General features: G+C 45.7%; 1 long non-coding RNA gene and 1 other non-coding gene across 2 annotated transcripts in view; both read left to right on the top strand.

Moving 5' to 3' along the window:
* LOC126145889 (uncharacterized) overlaps nucleotides 1-19117 on the top strand; it is a 1192902-nt gene that overhangs the window by 993408 nt on the left and 180377 nt on the right. The gene's annotated exons all lie outside the window — the stretch shown is intronic.
* Nucleotides 13035-13109, top strand: Trnat-ugu (transfer RNA threonine (anticodon UGU)). Its single transcript has one exon. It is a non-coding gene; the product is annotated as a tRNA-Thr (tRNA).

Raw genomic sequence — 19117 nt, 5'->3', positions numbered from 1 at the left:
CAAATTGTGTCCATAAAGCTTCTTTCTCTCCACCTCGATTCAGCACATCTTCATCAGTTTATCGACGTAGGCATCCCACGTAAAGCATTTCTTAGTAACATCTCAATTCGAAGCTTGTATTATTCTTGCTAATACTCCCAAGTTTCGCTATGGTATAAGGCTAGATTCCAGAGAGTTTCCTTCAGAAAATACTTACGAAGACTTTTATTGCTACTGCCGATCGGCATTTTATATCCCCTCTGTCATCGTCAGTCATTCTGAGACCTGATTTCGTGTACTACTTTTAGAGCGTAATTTTCTAATTTATTCCTTCTGCATCATCTGATTCAATTCGACTAAATACCATTATCCATATTTTAGTTTTGTTAATTTTCATCTTATAGCCTCTTTTGAGGACACTATCAATCCCGTTAAACTGAACTGATAGTGTATTCTCTACATCTATATGCATACTCCGCAAGCCACCGTGCGTGGTGGAGTGTACCCTTTACCACGACAGCTTTTTTTCCCCCTGTCCCTCTCGCAGATAGAGCGAGGGGCAAACGACCAGGTATCTGCCTCCGCATGAACCCTAATTTCTCAGATCTCACCTTCGTGGTCCCTACACGAAATGTATTTTGGCGGCAGTAGGATCGTTCTGCAGTCAGCTTCAAATGGCGGTTCTCTAAACTTTCTCAGTAGCATTTTTCGAAATAAATACCTTCTTCCCTGCACGGATTTCCACTTGGGCTCCCGTAGCATGTCTGTAACACCTGAATGCTGATCGAACCTACCGGTAAAAAACCTAGCAGCTAGGCTCTGATTGCTTCGATATCTTCTTTCAATCCGACCTGCAGCGGATGCCAAACATTTGAACAGAACTATATACGATCTCCTTTACAGATACAGGAAAATTTCCTAAAATTCTCCCAATAAACCGAAGTCGACCATTCGTCTTCCCTACCACAATCCTCACAGGCTCGTTCCATTTCATATCACTTCGCAACGTTAAGCCGTCGACACACGGACCGTGCATCCAAACGTTGAGCGTGCCGAATTTCTGACGTCATAGCGTGGAACAGCACGTTCGGGAGTCTTTCCGAACGTGCAAAGCAATATCTAGCATGTCAGATATTCTCAGCGTGCGTCTGAGCATTGACCAATCAGATGGTAGAACGCCACCTACGTCACACGCACGCCACCTCTCTTCAGCACAGAGCTATGGGGCGCCATATTGGTATTCAGTTCGAGTCTATACGTACATATGCCGTTTCTGAGCCCCAGCAAATTGATAATCGAAAACCCGTTGCTAACTGCGTGATTAGTTGCAATAAAATAATGAGAAACTTCATATTCGTGGCAAAGGAATTATTGTATGTCATTTGAAGGTAGCGACATACTGAGGATCCACCGAAAACACATTGTTCTTGGTACAATTTGTTATAATTATATTTCAATTAGTAACATAGCTACGATTAAAGCATTTAGCATGTGGTAACATGTTAGAATTGGCCACAGGTGCATTGCTGTCACTTTAGCGTAGTGAGTAGCGTCAATGATCCACGATGGTTGGTGTCTCGCGAAGTTAAAATATTTTTTTTTCCTAACATTCGCGTGTTTAATAGGTTCTGATGCTCTATTATTAGTTTAATGTAAGTATATACTACATATTTGATGTTACGTAAATATAAGTTCACCTTTTTTTGAGAAGTGAGTTTGTTCGATTGGCTTAATCTACAGGACAGCTTGAGCTACTTGTATAAAGATATTTTGTTCCTTTTTCCTTAGAGTTTCGTAATCCACGTCTTTTAAAGATTCTGCTACTGGGTAGGAACAGTGATCTAATAAGAATGACTTTAGGGTTTTACCAAAATGTGAGAAAGATAAAATAACGTTTACCTTATGTGAAGAACTATTGCAAATTTGTGTCGCACTGTTTGTAATGGAATTTTTATAAGCCTGTGACCTTATTGATTGGACATGGTACTTTCCTTTTTGTCTTAGAACATGTACATCGATATTGAAGTTTTTGTGTATATTACATATAGAACAAAGTCACTAGGATATGGACAAGGGAAACGTGTGTTTTAATAGAGCTAACGTGGGGATTTTACACGCGCCCGTTGAGTAAACAGTGTGATTTAAGAATAGAAACATCCGAAAACTGACGCTGGAGTGCGTCGCGATCACGTATACCACGTTGGGACTGACTCACCGTGTTTACAAGTCGCATCGTTCCTGAGCGTTCAGCAGCACGTTGAACTCGGCACGCTCAACGTTGTCGTTCGACCGCACGGTCCGTGTGCCGACGGCTTTACACCCAGATATTGAAACGACGTGACTGTGTCAAGCAGGACACTACTAATACTGTATCCGAACATTACGGGTTTGTTTTCCCTAGTCATCCACATTAACTACATATTTCAACATTAAGAGCCAGCTGCCATTCAAAACACCAACTAGAAATTTGGTCTATGTCACCTTGTATCAAGCTCCATCTCTCACTGCGCAGAACGCTACACGAAACCACAGCGAAACCACAGCCCCCCCCCCCCTCCGACCCCGTGTAATATGGTACTGGAGATAGGGAGCTGTATTCTATTGGCGCTACGTGCCTGCTCCGGAGCTATATTAAGTTTGCTAGCAGTGGCCGGCGACAAGGCAGGCAGTGGTCGGGGCTCGCCCTGTGGACTAACCGGACGCGAAACCGCGGCCGACAGGCGCGGTCGGTCGCCTTTGCTTACTCTGGCGGAGGCCATAGGATCTGGCCGCTGCTACCAGTGCGAAATTGCGGAGCTACGCGAGTCCGAAAGGCAGGACGAGTCAGTTTGCCCGGTAACAAAAATTGTAACACATCCGCGCTTATTTTAAAGTGGCTTGACGTACTGTGGCACGCTAGTGGGTCGTGTTACTTTGATTTCTTCATTTAAACATTTGCTTGGCCTACCTTGCAAAGATCGTCGACACCTTTCATTTTCACTGACACACCCTTCTGTGACTTGAATGCCTATGTGTTTTTAGTGGGATAACACAATAGGAATGTGGAGGCTGTCAGCCGGCCGGTGTGGCCAAGCGGTTAAAGGCGCTACAGTCTGGAACCGCGTGGCCGCTACGGTCGCAGGTTCGACTCCTGCCTCGGGCATGGATGTGTGTGATGTCCTTAGGTTAGTTAGGTTTAAGTAGTTCTAAGTTCTAGGGGACTGATGACCTCAGATGTTAAGTCCCATAGTGCTCAGAGCCATTTGAACCTTTTTTTGGAGGCTGTCAGAGAAAGGGACGTACTAATTTTAGTTGAAATAGTGCCTGTCTTTCTATGGTGAGCAGTTACTGTAAGAAACTCTTGTGCTTCGCTAGCCAAATTTTCATTTTTATTGACAATTGCTCAAAGGGCTCTCTTTCAGGCATTCAGGTTCAAATGATTAGACGAGAAGAGAATCTGATTTTTTAAGGGGATAATGACATTTGTTTTTTAACTTGGGAAATCAGACGATTGACAATGAATAAACAGGAACTCTTTCGTGGCTCACAACGTGTCTACGTATTTATTATGCTGTTTCAGTTTATAATAATAAAACATGTGTCTTTAATCTGGCACGACTCTGAGCAAGGACAGGATTGTAAATTAGGGGGGGCATGTGGTCTCAGTTCGGATTCGCTAATGTACGTTCACATGCACTGGATATAGGCAGGTCGTTAAAACTGAACAATGAAACGATGGAACATATTAATGAGCTGTTGAATCAAAACTTGGATCAATTATCCGTTAGACTGGACACGATTGAAGTACAGGTGGATGCCATTGAGACACGAGCGAAGGAAGTTGATAAGGGCCTTACTAAAGAAACTGAACAATTAACAGGCGAAATTGCTAGAGATAAGGAGGAAAATGAAAGTGTTCAAAAATGGTTCAAATGGCTCTGAGCACTATGGGACTTAACATCTGAGGTCATCAGTCCCCTAGAACTTAGAACTACTTAAACCTAACTAACCTAAGGACATCACACACATCCATGCCCGAGGCAGGATTCGAACCTGCGACCGTAGCGGTCACGCGGTTCCAGACTGAAGCGTCTAGAACCGCTCGGCCACTCCGGCCGGCGAAAATGAAAGTGTCTTTAATCGAGAGGATTAATTAATAACAGATAGCTATTAAAAAGTTAATCTTACAGACCTTGATGGTGGTTATGGCGGATTATGTGTACGTATGTGGGGCACAACTAGATTCGCTGTCGCACACAGAGAAACTCATGTTGGGCAGGGAAAAATTTGCAAAATTTGGACAAAACTGTCTCACAATTCATCACACGATAAGCCTGAATCAACTGCCCCCAAGGTAATTAAAGAACTGCACAATCACACGGATTTATGAAGGCCAAATGTTGCATTTGAAAAATCGCTTGGTCGCACATAACGGAAGCCACACAATTTCAGTTATACAAGTCCCTATCTGACGAAAATCAGTAAAATTATGACCCCTTTTCTGTTTTATCGATGATGATAGACCTGTGAAACAACAAATAATTAGTCTAAGATACTAAATAAAACATTCTGATACCTTTGTCCAGTTGTTTGACGCAGGCGGCTCTGATGGAGCGTCTGGTCGCTTAGCCGTCTTCTAGCACTCTCCCCGTTAGCGGCCTCGAGGACCTGTCTAAGGCTAGCACGAGTGATGGGAGGAAACAAACCAGTGACCATGACCAACCTCCGCACACCAAACCGTTAGCGTTTCCTCATTTTTGGCTTGGCCACCCTGTTCCTATTATTTGCCTTCCCCAGATAGAAGTTGGTGCAACACTTGAGATTCCCACTACACCTCTCTCGTTCGTCTACCACCGCATTCAGAACCACTCATACTTGATACCATGCTCCAGGAAAAGGTAGAAAAGGAAAGAGGGGTCCAGGACGTGCGCAATATCCAATTAAAGAAAACCCATAATTATTCCATAGGCGTGTCGATGTTTGTCCCAAAGTGTTCTGTCGGAGTTGAAACGCCGTAGCACATTTAATCACGTGAAATTTGTTGATGTGATGGAAAATAAAGTGAAATAAATTATTTGAACGAGTACCGAATAAAATTAACAACAGAGAGAGAGGGAGAGGGGATTTTGTTGTTGTTGTTGTGGTCTTCAGTCCAGAAACTGTTTTGATGCAGCTCTTCATGCTACTCGATCCTGTGCAAGCTTCTTCATCTCCCAGTACCTACTGCAACCTACATCCTTCTGAATCTGCTTAGCGTATTCATCTCTTGGTCTCCCTGTACCATTTTTACCCTCCACGCTGCCCTCCAGTACTAAATTGGGGAGAAGGGACATATGGTAATAATAACACAAAAATACTGAGTACATGGCAGGAAAAAAGCAAAGAAATGCAGTTTGAAGTTATGGAATAACAGCAGTTGTGACGTTGTAAAATTCAGAATTTTTTACAGATAATCGGGCGAAGGTCTCTCTCTCTCTCTCTCTCTTGCTCTGTCTTTGTTTCCTATTTTCTTCAGTACGTGTTTAAATAATTTATTTCATTTTATTTGACATGATATCAACATGAACTATTCCAAATTCAAAGATTAAATAATATTGAAATAATATACTTGGAACAAACTGTTATACACTGCCTGACAAAAAAAAAAAGTAAATCATCCAGAGGATATTCTTGCATGTCAGTGTACCTTTTACATACATCCCATGTAAATCATTACAGAGCTGTTATTCTCTGTGACAGATAGACTGCCCACAGGAGTGCGTTAGGGTCGTTACTGTTTAATGTTGTTATCACTTCTGGTAGTGTAAATAAGGAGTGTGAACAGCATGAGGTGTTGAGTGATCACTGTGAAGGACACGAAAGTGCCACACAGTCGCGTGAGACAGCGTTATCTGGGAGTGCCAGAGATTGAAAGTGGTCTCATTGTTGCTGTCCATTTGGCCAGGTGATCGAATCGTGCAATATCAAGATTTGTGGGGCATTCAGATGTGACAGTGGTCGGACATTGGACTGTATAGTAACGTGGGGGGAGGAATTCTCGTCGTCGAGGTTCCAGTGGACCACATATGACCACCGCAAGGCGGAAGCACCGTATTGTACACCAAACACATCCTAACTGCTTCTCATCTGCAATCTGCCACCTGTGAACACCCAGTGGATTCTGGAACATACTCTATAATCCTATACCATTTGTCAGAGGCTACCAGCAGTTGGGCTGGGGAATTATCGTCCCATGGCTGCCATCAACACACAACACAAACAGGTGCGTTTGGATTGGTGTCGTTACTGGGAAGCGTGGACTGCCCATTAAGGTCCAATCTTTTGGAGAGGCGCGGTGGCGCTGCTCCTAGCGTTATGGTGTGGAGAACCATCAGGTATGGCTTTCAGGTAATGACTGAGGAACTGTAACGGCACAACAGTGTGTCACGGAGAATCTGCATCCTGATGTATTACTTTTCATGTGACAGTACTGTGGTGTCATTTTGCAACAAGACAATGCTTGTCCACACACGGTAGGTGTATCTATGAACTGTTGGCGTGATGATGACGTAATCTGATGGTCAGTAAGGTACCCAGATTTGTAGCCGATATTACACATATGGCACCTGCTGGGACGGCAATTCCGTCCCAGTGCCAGCATCCAGTATATCGAGGGCTAGTTGCAACAATAATGGGCCAGCGTGCCTCAGGAGAAGATACAGAGGCTCTATGACACCCTACCCAACTGAATCAGTGCACACATCCAGGACAGAATTCGTGCAACGTCATACTGATATTTGGGCTGATACTGCAAACCTCGTTGAAAATTTATTCGGTCTTCGAATTCGACTTCGAATCGGTGAAATAACATCACATATCGTCCCGATCCGTGAATTTTCATTCCTTTTCCTCCTCCCCTTCTGGATTCTTCACTTTGTTTTTTGTTAGGTAGTGTAAAAATGAAGTAACCTCTGTTTTATTTAAACATTTGCATTACAATGGGCAATATCTACACCTACAATCCACAAGACACCTTACGGTGCTTGGCAGAGGATACTTTTTATACTAGTGTCACTTCCCCATTTCTTGTTCCAGCGGCGAATTATTAATAAACCTCCGTATGAGCGAATTTTACGTTCGTGGCCTTTTCCCAAGATATTCGTAGGCTGAAGCGATACATTAGATGACTCATTTTTGAACGTACACTATAGGAAGCATAACTTTAAATCCCACTGATGCGCAACGCCATAAGTTCAAATGGTTCAAATGGCTCTGAGCACTATGGGACTTAACATCTGAGGTCATGAGTCCCCTAGGACTTAGAACTACTCAAACCTAACTAACCTAAGGACATCACACACATCCGTGCCCGAGGCAGGATTTGAACCTGCGACCGTAGCGGTCGCGCGGTTCCAGACTGAAGCGCCTTTAAACGCCATAAGTATTGAGTATAAGTGCGATTGTAAATTTTTGAACGTTTACCACAGAACCTGGATGCTTAACTCCGTGACGCTTTCGCACTTACTAAATGAGTCTGCGATTAAATATGCTGCTTTGGTCTGGGTCTTCTCTGTTACCTCTGTGAATCCTGTCTGATGCGAGTCATAGAGGGACGAGCAGTTTCCAAGTATCGGTGAAACAAGGGTTTTTTATGTTACACTCTTCGTGGTTGGATTACGGTTTCTGAGGATTCTTCCAGTCACTGTCACTCTGGCTACGGCCTTTCATGCTATTTGTTTTGTGTGGTCTTCTCACTTTAAATCGCTCTGAAATAATGCTCCCAGATATTTAATGGATGTGACTGCTTCCAATGATATCATATTGCAGAGCCTGTGTTGTTCAGAAGTACGATGCAATGTCGTTTCAGACATGAATGTATGTCGTAAGGAAAGGGGAGTGTCGCAACTACATCCGTTATGAAATACACGAAATGTATTCGCAATTGCGAATATCAACATCTACATCTATACTCCGCAAGGCACCTGACGGCGTGTGGCGGAGGGTACCTTGAGTACCTCTATCGGTTCTCCCTTCTGTTCCAGTCTTCTATTGTTCGTGGAAAGAAAGATTGTCGTTATGCCTCTGTGTGGACTCCAATCTCTCTGATTTTATACTCATGGTCTCTTCGCAAGACATACGTAGGAGGGAGCAATATACTGCTTGATTCTTCGTTGAAGGCATGTTCTCGGAACTTCAACAAAAGCCCGTACGGAGCTACTGAGCGTCTCTCTTGCAGAGTCTTCCAAACAGCATCATCCGCAAAATGTCTCAGTGAACGTCCTATGTTATCCACAATGTAATTTATATATATTGTGAATAGCAACTGTCCTACGATACTGCCCTGCGGCACACGTTAAATCGCTCTTACTTCGGAAGACTTCTCTCCATTTAGAATGACATGCTGCGTCCTGTTATCTAGGAACTCTTCAATCCACTCACACAATTGGCCTGATAGTCCATATGCTCTTACTTTGTTCATTAAACGACTGTGAGGAACTGTATCAAACGCCTTGCGGAAGTCAAGAAACACGGAATCTACCTGGGAACCCGTGTCTATGGCCCTCTGAGTCTCGTGGACGAATAGGGTGAGTTGGGTTTCACATGATCTTTTCGAAACCCATGCTGATTCCTGGATAGTAGACTTCTAGTCTCCAGAAAAGTCATTATACTCGAATATAACACGTGTTCCAAAATTGTACAACTGATCGACGTTAGAGATATAGGTCTATAGTTGTGCACATCTGTTCGACGTCCATTCTTGAAAACGGGGATGACCTCTTCTACAGACCTACGGTACACCGCTGCAAGGAGGGGGCAAGTTCCTTCGTGTACTCTGTGTAAAATCTAACTGGTATCCCATCATGTCCAGCGGCCCTTCCTCTTTTGAGCGATTTCAATTGTTTTTCTATCCATCTGTCATCTATTTCGATATCTACCATTTTGTCATCTGTGCGACAATCTAGAGCAGGAACTACTGTGCAGGGGACTGTTGACCTCAGATGTTAAGTCCCATAGTGCTCAGAGCCATTTGAACTACTGTGCAGTTTTCCTCTGTGAAACAGTTCTGGAAAAAGACATTTAGTATTTCGGCCTTTAGTCTGTCATCTTCAGTTTCAGTATCATTTTGGTCACAGAGTGTCTGGACATTTTGTTTTGATCCACCTACCGCTCTGATATGTGGAACCATCAGCTGTATAATGGAATGACGGGAATGAAAATTTGTGCGGGATCGGGATTCGAACCTCAGTTTCCCAGTTACCACAAGCGGTCGCCGTGTCACTAGGCTATCCGAGCACCCTCCAGGGCCGGACCCAACTTCCGTATGTCGTTAACGATTAGTGAATGTCCGAAGGAACGCTGCATCGTACTTCTGAACAACACAGGCACTGCAGTATCGTATTTATCCGCCAACACCGGGCAAGCAACTTTGACTTGAAATGTATGCCCTGTACGTAAACATACTTAACGGATGTACAAATACAAGATGTGGATTCAAATTGGCGACTTATTGAAGATTGTGTCTAGCCGTGGAGCGTGCTCAGACAGTGTAATGATGAGACGAACGCTCGCGATAAGCGGGAAATCCCCGTTCGAGTCCCGGTCCATCAAAACTTTTTTCGTCATTCTGTTACACAGCTGATGGTTGTCCATTTTCACAACTGCGAATACATTTCATGGCTTCCAATGACTTTTTTGGTATTCGTATAATCAAAAAAGACGGATTTTCCCCCCTATCTATGCACAATGCGTTACATTTGTTTAAGTCGAGGGTGAATTACACTACTGGCCTTTAAAATTGATACACCACGAAGATGACATGCCACAGACGCGAAATTTAACCGGCAGGAAGAAGATGCTGTGATACGCAAATTACTAGCTTTTCAGAGCATTCACACAAGGTTGGCGCCGGTGGCGACACCTACAACGTGCTGACATGAGGAAAGTTTCCAACCGATTTCTCATACACAAAGAGCAGTTGACCGGCGTTGCCTGGTGAAACGTTGTTGTGATGCCTCGTTGTAAGGGGGAGAAATGCGTACCATCACGTTTCCGACTTTGATAAAGGTCGGATTGTAGCCTATCGCGATTGCGGTTTATCGTATCGCGACATTGCTTCTCGCGTTGATCGAGATTCAATGACTGTTAGCAGAATATGGAATCTATGGGTTCAGGAGGGTAATACGGAATGCCGTGCTGGATCCCAACGGCCTCGTATCATTAGCAGTCGAGATGACAGGCATCTTATCCGCGTGGCTGTAACGGATCGTGCAGCCACATCTCGATCCCTGAGTCAACAAATAGTGACGTTTGCAAGACAACAACCATCTGCACGAACAGTTCGACGACGTTTGCAGCAACATGGACTATTAGCTCGGAGACCGTGGCTGCGGTTACCCTCACAGACAGGAGCGCCTGCGATGGTGTACTCAACGACGAACCTGGGTGTACGAATGGCAAAACGTCATTTTTTCGGATGAATCCTGGTTCTGCTTACAGCATCATGATGGTCGCATCCGTGTTTGGCGACATCGCGGTGAATGCACATTGGAAGAGTGTATTCGTCATTGCCATACTGGCGTATTACCCGGCGTGATGGTATGGGGTGCCATTGGTTACACGTCTCGGTCGCCTCTTGTTTGCATTGACGGCACTCTGAACAGTGGAAGTTACATTTCAGATGTGTTACGAGCCGTGGCTCTACTCTTCATTAGATCCCTGCGAAACCCTACATTTCAGCAGGATAATGCACGACCGCATGTTGCAGGTCCTGTACGGGCCTTTCTGGATACAGAAAATGTTCGACTGCTGCCCTGGCCAGCACATTCTCCAGATCTCCCACCAATTGAGAACGCCTGTTCAATGGTGACCGAGCAACTGGCTCATATCAGAATACGCCAGTCACTACTCTCGATGAACTGTGGTATCGTGTTGAAGCTGCATGGGCGGCTGTACCTGTAGACGCCATGCAAGCTCTGTTTGACTCAATGCCCAGACGTATCAAGGCCGTTATTACGGCCAGAGGAGGTTGTTCCGAGTACTAATTTCTCGTGATCTATGCACCCAAATTGCGTGAAAATGTAATCGCATGTCAGTTGTAGTATAATATATTTGTCCAATGAATACCCGTTTATCATCTGCATTTCTTCTTGGTGTAGCAATTTTAATGGCCAGTATTGTATTAATCCCCGTCGCTGACGTTGTTCCTCTGCAGGTCTTCCTGCATTTCGCTACAACTTTCTAACGTTGTTGCCAACCGCCTTGCCGCAGTGGGAACACCAGTTCCCGTCAGATCACCGAAGTTAAGCGCTGTCGGGCTGGTCTAGCACTTGGATGGGTGACTATCCGGTCTGTCCAGCGCTGTTGGTAAGCGGGGTGCACTCAGCCCTTGTGAGGCAAACTGGGGAGCTACTTGATTGAGAAGTAGCGGCTCCGGTCATGAAAACTGACAACGGCCGAGAGAATGGTGTGCTGACCACATGCCCCTCCATATCCGCATCCAGTGATACCTTTGGGCTGAGGATGACACGGCGGTCGGTCGGTGCCGTTGGGCCTTCATAGCCTGTTCGGACGGACTTGTAGCGTTATTAATTTTCTGTATACAACAGTATCAACGTTGACCAGTCTTAAGAAAGTTCCAACGTTATCTAGTAAACAGTAATGGTCGTGTAACTGCATCTGGGTATGTCCGAAATTACTTTCGAATCATAAGATTTCTGTCCGTTAATACTGGCATTCTGTTGTCTATTTGTTAGGGAATCTACAGTTCAATCACAAAGCTTATCTGATACACTATAAGCTCATATTTTGCACATTAGGCGAAGTCCGGAATTGTTTTGACCGCCTTCCGGAAGCGAAGGAACACGGCATCCACCTGGATGGTGGCATCTCCTTCTTTCAGGTACTCAGGCACAAACATAGTGAGCTGAGATTCACCCTATCCTTACTTACAAAACCCATGTTGATTCCCTCGAAGATTTTCGGTCCCCAGAAAAGCTATAATGTGTTGCAAAATTCTACTACAACTGACGTCACTGATATAAACTATAATTTTGTGCGTCTGCTCGACGACCCTCCTTAAAAACTGGAATGTCCTGCATATTTTTCCTATCACTGGTAACGTTTTGTTCCTTCAGTGATTAACTGTAGACTGCTGCTAGAAGGAGAGCAAGTTGCTTCGCGTACTCTACGTAGAATCGTTTAGGTGGCCCTGCAGATCAGTGTCTTTTCCTGTGTTGAGTGATTTTAGTTGATTTTCTATCCCATGGCCGCTTATTTCAGTATCTGTCGTTTTGACATTCATGGGATTGTTAAGAGAAGAACAGCAATACGATCTTTATTGGTAAAGGAATTTAGTAAAAATAAATTTAGTATTTCGACCTTCTCCCTGTCATCTCCCATTTACATACCATTGAAGCCAAGTGTCAGGACGGATGATCTGGGTCTGTAATGCGACGTAATAGTGCAACGTCAGAACGATTAGTTAAAATTCTTCTCTTCTCGGACGAGCTAAATTAACTGCAGAGACTTTCAATTTCTCTTTCGTCCCAGCAGTGGCAATTTAAGATAATATAATCACCTGCGGTTTACACGCTCAAAGCAAACGTGATAGGAAAAGATAGCAACATAGCGTTACAACAGTTTACGAATCCATGTATTGCGTACTTTACAGGGCCCCTAATAGCGAAAGAGATCAGTCGGCTGATTTATTATGGCTGATGTACTGCTATTTAAGACACCTAAAATAATTACCGTCATTACGCTTTCATTTATCTGTTTCTAAATTTCCTTAAATTATATGTGACGCTGTAAAATATGATGATATGACTATGAACTACTTTTTTTTTTAAGATGGTATCTGTTGTTTCGGAAGATACCATCTTCAAATAGTTAAGGCTAATCGGGCATTGACCTTCTTCTTCTGTGCTGGATGCACACGCATTGCCCGAACTCTTACGGGACTGGTAAGATTGTCTGCGGCGAGTAATAAGTATAATGGGCAGGGGCGCTACGAATGTAGTGTGTGGACATTAAGCTCGGAATGTGGGTCTCACGAAGAGCGTGCATGGGATAAATCCAACAGTCGCACTTTCCTCTGTGCCCTCGGCGGCTCAGATGGATAGAGCGTCTGCCATGTAAGCAGGAGATCCCGGGTTCGAGTCCCGGTCGGGGCACACCTTTTCAACTGTGCCCGTCGATGTATATCAACGCCTGTTGACAGCTTAGGGTCTTGATTTCATTATCATTTCATACTATGAATGATGTTGTGAAAACTGCATCAGTCGTTTTACGGTTTTCACGTCATTTAGCAGGCCTTTATGCAGTACAGCAATATTACTGCTAATGATGATATGCAAGTGTGGTCCAGTCATGGTGTACTACCAATACGCTAAAAAAAACTGTATATTGAAGGTGAAGTACTTAATGCATGCGAATTTTCCGACCTACACAGATAAGTTTAACGTTTATAACTACCGAATTTCAGGCCGACTTTTTTTTTAATCGATACTTCTGTCTGATGGAGAAACTGACTGTCTTCCGACAACGCCACATCACAGCGTAGCAGTATCCTCCACCAATACCTGTACCTGCGTTTGTACCTGCCAGAGCACTCCCAATAACGATATAGCTATTCAGGCTGCTCCGCCTGCACCACCCGCTATTGCAGAGAAAGCTACAGTGAAGCCTTCGAAGGCCCTCCAGAAACAGAGTGCCTCTCCACTTCCCCCATCCCCGACTTCCACAAAGAAAACGGGACCAGGGAAAGGGGCACGCCGTTTGACGTCAAACCTGCCAAAGGCACCATCGGATGTCGTCATGGCATCCCTGACTGATGAAGAGGAAATCGTCATGGATTTTGATACCTCTTCCCCAGAACCTGGCAGCCCCTCTGCTGCCACTCGCTCTACAAGTGCCTCACCAGCGCGGCGCAAAGACAGGGGGAAATCTAAACCGAAACGCTGATATGGCTCCCATACTTCAGTGGAATCTGAATGGAGTCAGACCTCGCTTTGCAGAATTGCGGCTGTTAGTACAGGAAAACCCCTTTTGCATCTCTTTGCAAGAGACACATTTTAAAGAGACTGACACGCCTGTACTTACAGGGTATCACATGTACAGGAAAGAGGACCTGACTGGTAATAGGGCTCAGGGTGGGGTGGCAGTGTTCATTAAGGACACTTTCCACTCCTCACCTGTGACCTTAACCACAACGCTCCAAGCGGTTGCAGCTCGGATCCTGGCCCAGGTTAATGTCACAGTGTGCTCCTTGTATTTACCACCCGCTGAGCTCATTGACAGTGAAGCCCTCGCACAGCTCATTGATCAGCTACCCCGTCCCTTTCTCATTTTAGGAGACTTTAATGCTCATAATGCATTATGGGGTTCCAACAAAACCTGCCCCAGGGGCCAGATGATTGAGCAGTTGCTCAGGACTTCCGACATCATACTGCTGAACACAGGTCAGGCCACGCATTTTAGCACCGCTTCAGGTTCGTCTTCTGCCATAGACCTCTCTATTTGTTCGCCTGTGCTTGCGGACATTGCTCAGTGGGTCGTAGACGACGACCTTCATGGCAGCGACCATTATCCTATCTGGCTCCATCTGCCAGTTGAAATGGGTCGTGTCGCACGGCCGCCGAAATGGTTGTTCCGGAAGGGCAACTGGACGCTCTACCGGCAGTTGGCTGTTTTTGAACGGTGTGAAGGCGTCCAGGATTGGGTGGATCACATTACGGCGGTGATGCACCATGCCGCTGATGTATCCATACCAAAGTCAAAGGGGACACCTGTGAGGCAGCCTGTCCCTTGGTGGAATGACGTCTGTCGTACCGCCATCAGAGACAGACGGGCGGCTTTGAGAAGATTCCGTCGGTGCCCCACTGCTGCGCATCTGACAACTTTCCGAATAGCACGGGCGCGAGCGAGAAGAATCGTTAGAGAGAGTAAACGGAGGTCTTGGCGTGAGTTCCTGAACTCCATCAATAGTTCCACATCTTCAAGCAAAGTATGGGAAGCCGTTAGGAGGATCTCAAGGCGATACTCTCGACCGCCAATAGCAGCTATACGTGAGCGGGGGTGTCTCCTAACTTCTCCCAGAGACATCGCCCGGGCGTTGGCAGAATCTTTTCAAACTATTACGGCCGATTCTAGCCAGGACCCAGACTTTCTGCGCTATCGGGGTACACAGGAGAGGGCTGGTTTTGATTTCCGTTCAAAGAACGCTGAGGAATACAACCAGCCTTTCTCTTTGTGGGAGTTGGACTCTGCACTGTCCGTATCTCGGGATACCGCACCTGGTCCAGACCTGATATCGTATAGCATGCTGCAGCAGTTGGATCTGCGGTCAAAGGAAGTCCTCCTTCAACTTTTTAATGAAATTTGGAAGACAGGCGACTTTCCTAGTTCATGGAAAGAATCGATTTTAATTCCCCTTTTAAAACCAGGGAAGGATCGGACCGAACCCAGTAGCTACCGTAGCATTAGTCTCACGAGCTGCGTCGGAAAGACATTTGAGCGTATGGTCAATAGGCGCCTGGTGTGGGTTCTCGAATCCAGATCCTTACTTATCCGCTGCCAGTGTGGGTTCAGGAGGTATCATTCCACCCTCGATAACCTGATCCTACTCGAAACAGCGATACAAGATGCTTTCCTACGTAAGCAACACCTTATCGGGGTTTTCTTCGACCTGGAGAAGGCGTACGATACTACCCGGAGGCATACCATTTTGCGGCAGCTTTATGAGTGGGGTTTCCGTGGGCGTTTACCCACACTCATCAGATCCTTTCTGTCGGACAGGTATTTTAAGTATAAGGTTGGGAATGTCCTGTCTGACCGTTTTAAGCAGGAGAACGGTGTCCCTCAAGGAAGTGTCCTCAGTGCTTTAAATTCTCTTTGGAGAAGACCGTTTATGTCGATTTTAACCGTTACCGTTCTCTTTTTAATCTCCCTGTTTTAAAACTAGGAGACACTGTTCTCCCCTTTATGGAAAAAGTGAAATATCTCGGGCTTATTTTTGATGAGAAGCTCACATGGTTGCCACACTTAAAGGATCTGAAATTCCGCTGTTTCAAGGCTTTAAACGTCCTTAAATGCGTCAGTCATAGATCCTGGGGCGCTGACAGGGCACGTCTGCTCCAACTTTATAAGGCCTTTGTGCGACCTCGACTGGAATACGGATGTCAAGCTTATGGATCTGCAAGACCATCCTACCTCAAAATGTTGGATGTGATTCACCATGAGGGTATTAGGCTTTCAACGGGGGCTTATCGCACGAGTCCAGTTGCTAGTCTGTGTGTCGAGGCGGGAGAGCCTCCGCTGTCCATTCGGCGTCTTCTCCTCGTGGTACGGCACGCGTACAGGGCCAAGTCCACTCCTCTTTCATTGGCGTCCAACACCTTTTCCCAGCCGGCACTGGCACATCTCTTCCGCCACCGTCCGGCGGCAACGAAGCCGTTTGGCATCCGTGCAAAGGAGAGTCTCGAGTCAGTACACCTGGAGGGCATTAAGGTACTCCACCAGGGATGGAGTAGGGGATCTCCCTGGCGACTACAAAGGCCAAGATTACTTCTTGATCTGGCTGCTTACAGGAAGTATTGTACCCCGGACCACCTTTTTAAAATTAAACTTACTGAGATTTTAGAACGCCATTCCGATTTTATTACTGTTTACACGGATGGTTCTAAACAGGGGGATTTGATGGGCTGCTCTGCTGTGTTTCCCGATATTGTTCATCGGATAGGGCTCCCAGAGCAGTTCTCAGTTTACTATGCAGAACTGTTTGCCATTCTGCAAGCATTAGAGCATATGCGCCGACATCGTGGCACGAAATTCATCATCTGCTCTGATTCCCAAAGTGCTCTACACGCTCTTGAACAGATGTACCCAGCAGATCGGATGGTGCAAGAGGTGCAGGACGCACTCCTGCTCTTGCAACAGCAGGGTAAGGATGTCATTTTCTGCTGGGTTCCAGGGCACATAGGGATTCCTGGAAATGAATTTGCAGATGCGGCTGCTAAGGAGGCTTGCTCCATCCCACCTCCTGCTCGCTGTTCCGTCCCCCTGCAGGCCATTACGTCATTCGTGACTCGTAAGGTCATGCGTTGGTGGGAGGCTCAGTGGCTGGACGTGAGGGATAATAAGTTGCGAGCGGTGAAGGATTCTGTCCGACCGTGGCTCACCTCCTTCCGACAACGACGAGCTGAGGAAGTAGCCCTTACACGGCTTAGAATTGGACATTGTCCTTTGACACATGGTTTTCTGTTACGTCGTGAGGAGCCACCAACGTGTCAGACATGTGGGACACAGCTGTCGATACGACATATTTTAACTGAGTGTGTTTTATATGTAGGTTTGAGGGAAGGTTTAAATTTACCACCAGACCTGCCCTCTATTTTAACTAATAATGAGGCGAGTGTCGCTAGAGTTTTACGTTTTTGTGTGATGTCTGGCCTTCTTCCCAAAATATTGGGATTGAAGCCTTAATGTGCTGTCCAGTGGTTTGGTCACCCATTATTTGTAAGTGGTCACTCAGCCACCGTTAATTATTTTTACCTGTTTGTACTGCTATTTTATTTTTCGTTTTATCTCCCTGTTTTGATGTACTGTGTCCAATCTTGCCATTTGAACGATACCAATTCCCTCACTGTTTGGCTCTGAATTGAACTTTTGGGAATGGGCGCTGATAACCTCGCTGTTGTGCGCCCTAAAACACCAATCATCATCATCATCATCATCATCACAAAATGCTGCCAATACCGACCTTCAACGCGGAAATCGGCAACAGGGCCTCTATGGGTCCACGTTGCTGTTCAGTACTCAGGCCCCTTTGAGTGCTGCAAACTACCAGTAGTGGGGAGGAGATCAACCGACGCAGGACTACCGACACCAGGTACATAGCGGATGGTCGTCAAGGGTCATCGTAGAATTCGGAGTGGGACTAAGGACACTCCAGTAGCCAGCGCGAGGACCACTTCGGTCCGGGCAACGGCCGCCCCTGCTCGCCGGCAGTCCGCAGCGGCGTCAGGGTCACTGACATCATCTCCTGGGCTCGCAACTGCTGAGATGACTCGACGGACCTCAGCTAGAAACGAACAAGCAGCTGAATGAGCGACAGCCGAGACTGGTGCGGAAGAACGACGATTTTTAAACTGTTTCACTAGCGTCGTTGAGGCTTCACAAGTTCCTAACAGCTATCCTGATTTCATGCAGAGGTGACTCCGCTCTGCCCTCAATAAATATGCCTTCAGCGACTTAACACGTGTGGTACTTCATCAAGTAGTAACAAGATAACAGAGCCGCAATGCACTGTCCCATGGTCTGCAGAAGAAGTCTAATCAACGTTGCCCTACTGCACCAGGCGCAAACAAACATCTAACTCAGATACGATTCGCCGGCCGGTGTGGCCAAGCGGTTCTAGGCGCGTCAGTTTGGAACCGCGAGACCGCTACGGTCGCAGGTTCGAATCCTGCCTCGGGCATGGATGTGTGTGATGTCCTTAGGTTAGTTAGGTTCAAAATGGTTCAAATGGCTCTGAGCACTATGGGACTCAACATCTTAGGTCATAAGTCCCCTAGAACTTAGAACTACTTAAACCTAACTAACCTAAGGACATCACACACACCCATGCCCGAGGCAGGATTCGAACCTGCGACCGTAGCAGTCCCGCGGTTCCGGACTGTAGCACCAGAACCGCTAGACCACCGCGGCCGGCGGTTAGTTAGGTTTAAGTAGTTCTAAGTTCTAGGGGACTGATGACCTCAGATGTTAAGTCCCATTGTGCTCAGAGCCATTTGAACCATTTTTTTTTCAGATACGATTCGTGTGTTCGTTTGTGAAAACCATCAATCAGTTCTCGGGTGTTATAGTGACCAAACAACTTGATCTTGAAGATATCCGGACTTTACAATGAATACGACAGCTGAAAAACGTATGTAAAGAAAACATACTTATCCCCGAAATAGAAACATACTTACAATGTGTCTAGTAAGATCAATATACAGTAGCCACTCCAGTGTGCTTTTTGCACATTATACTCGTACAGGATGTGAAACAGTTATTGCAGTTCATGTATAGCGAATTAATTGAGGTAGCGTTTGTGATGCACCTCGAATTCTTTCGTCATCCATTCTGACACACACACACAAAAGTTAATATCATTCATCTTCCATCATTTTAAAAATGA

This window comes from Schistocerca cancellata, chromosome 2 (assembly GCF_023864275.1).
Source record: "Schistocerca cancellata isolate TAMUIC-IGC-003103 chromosome 2, iqSchCanc2.1, whole genome shotgun sequence".
Lineage (NCBI taxonomy): Eukaryota > Metazoa > Arthropoda > Insecta > Orthoptera > Acrididae > Schistocerca > Schistocerca cancellata.
The sequence above is the reverse complement of the archived record's forward strand: the minus strand, read 5'-3'. Positions and strand labels throughout refer to the sequence as shown.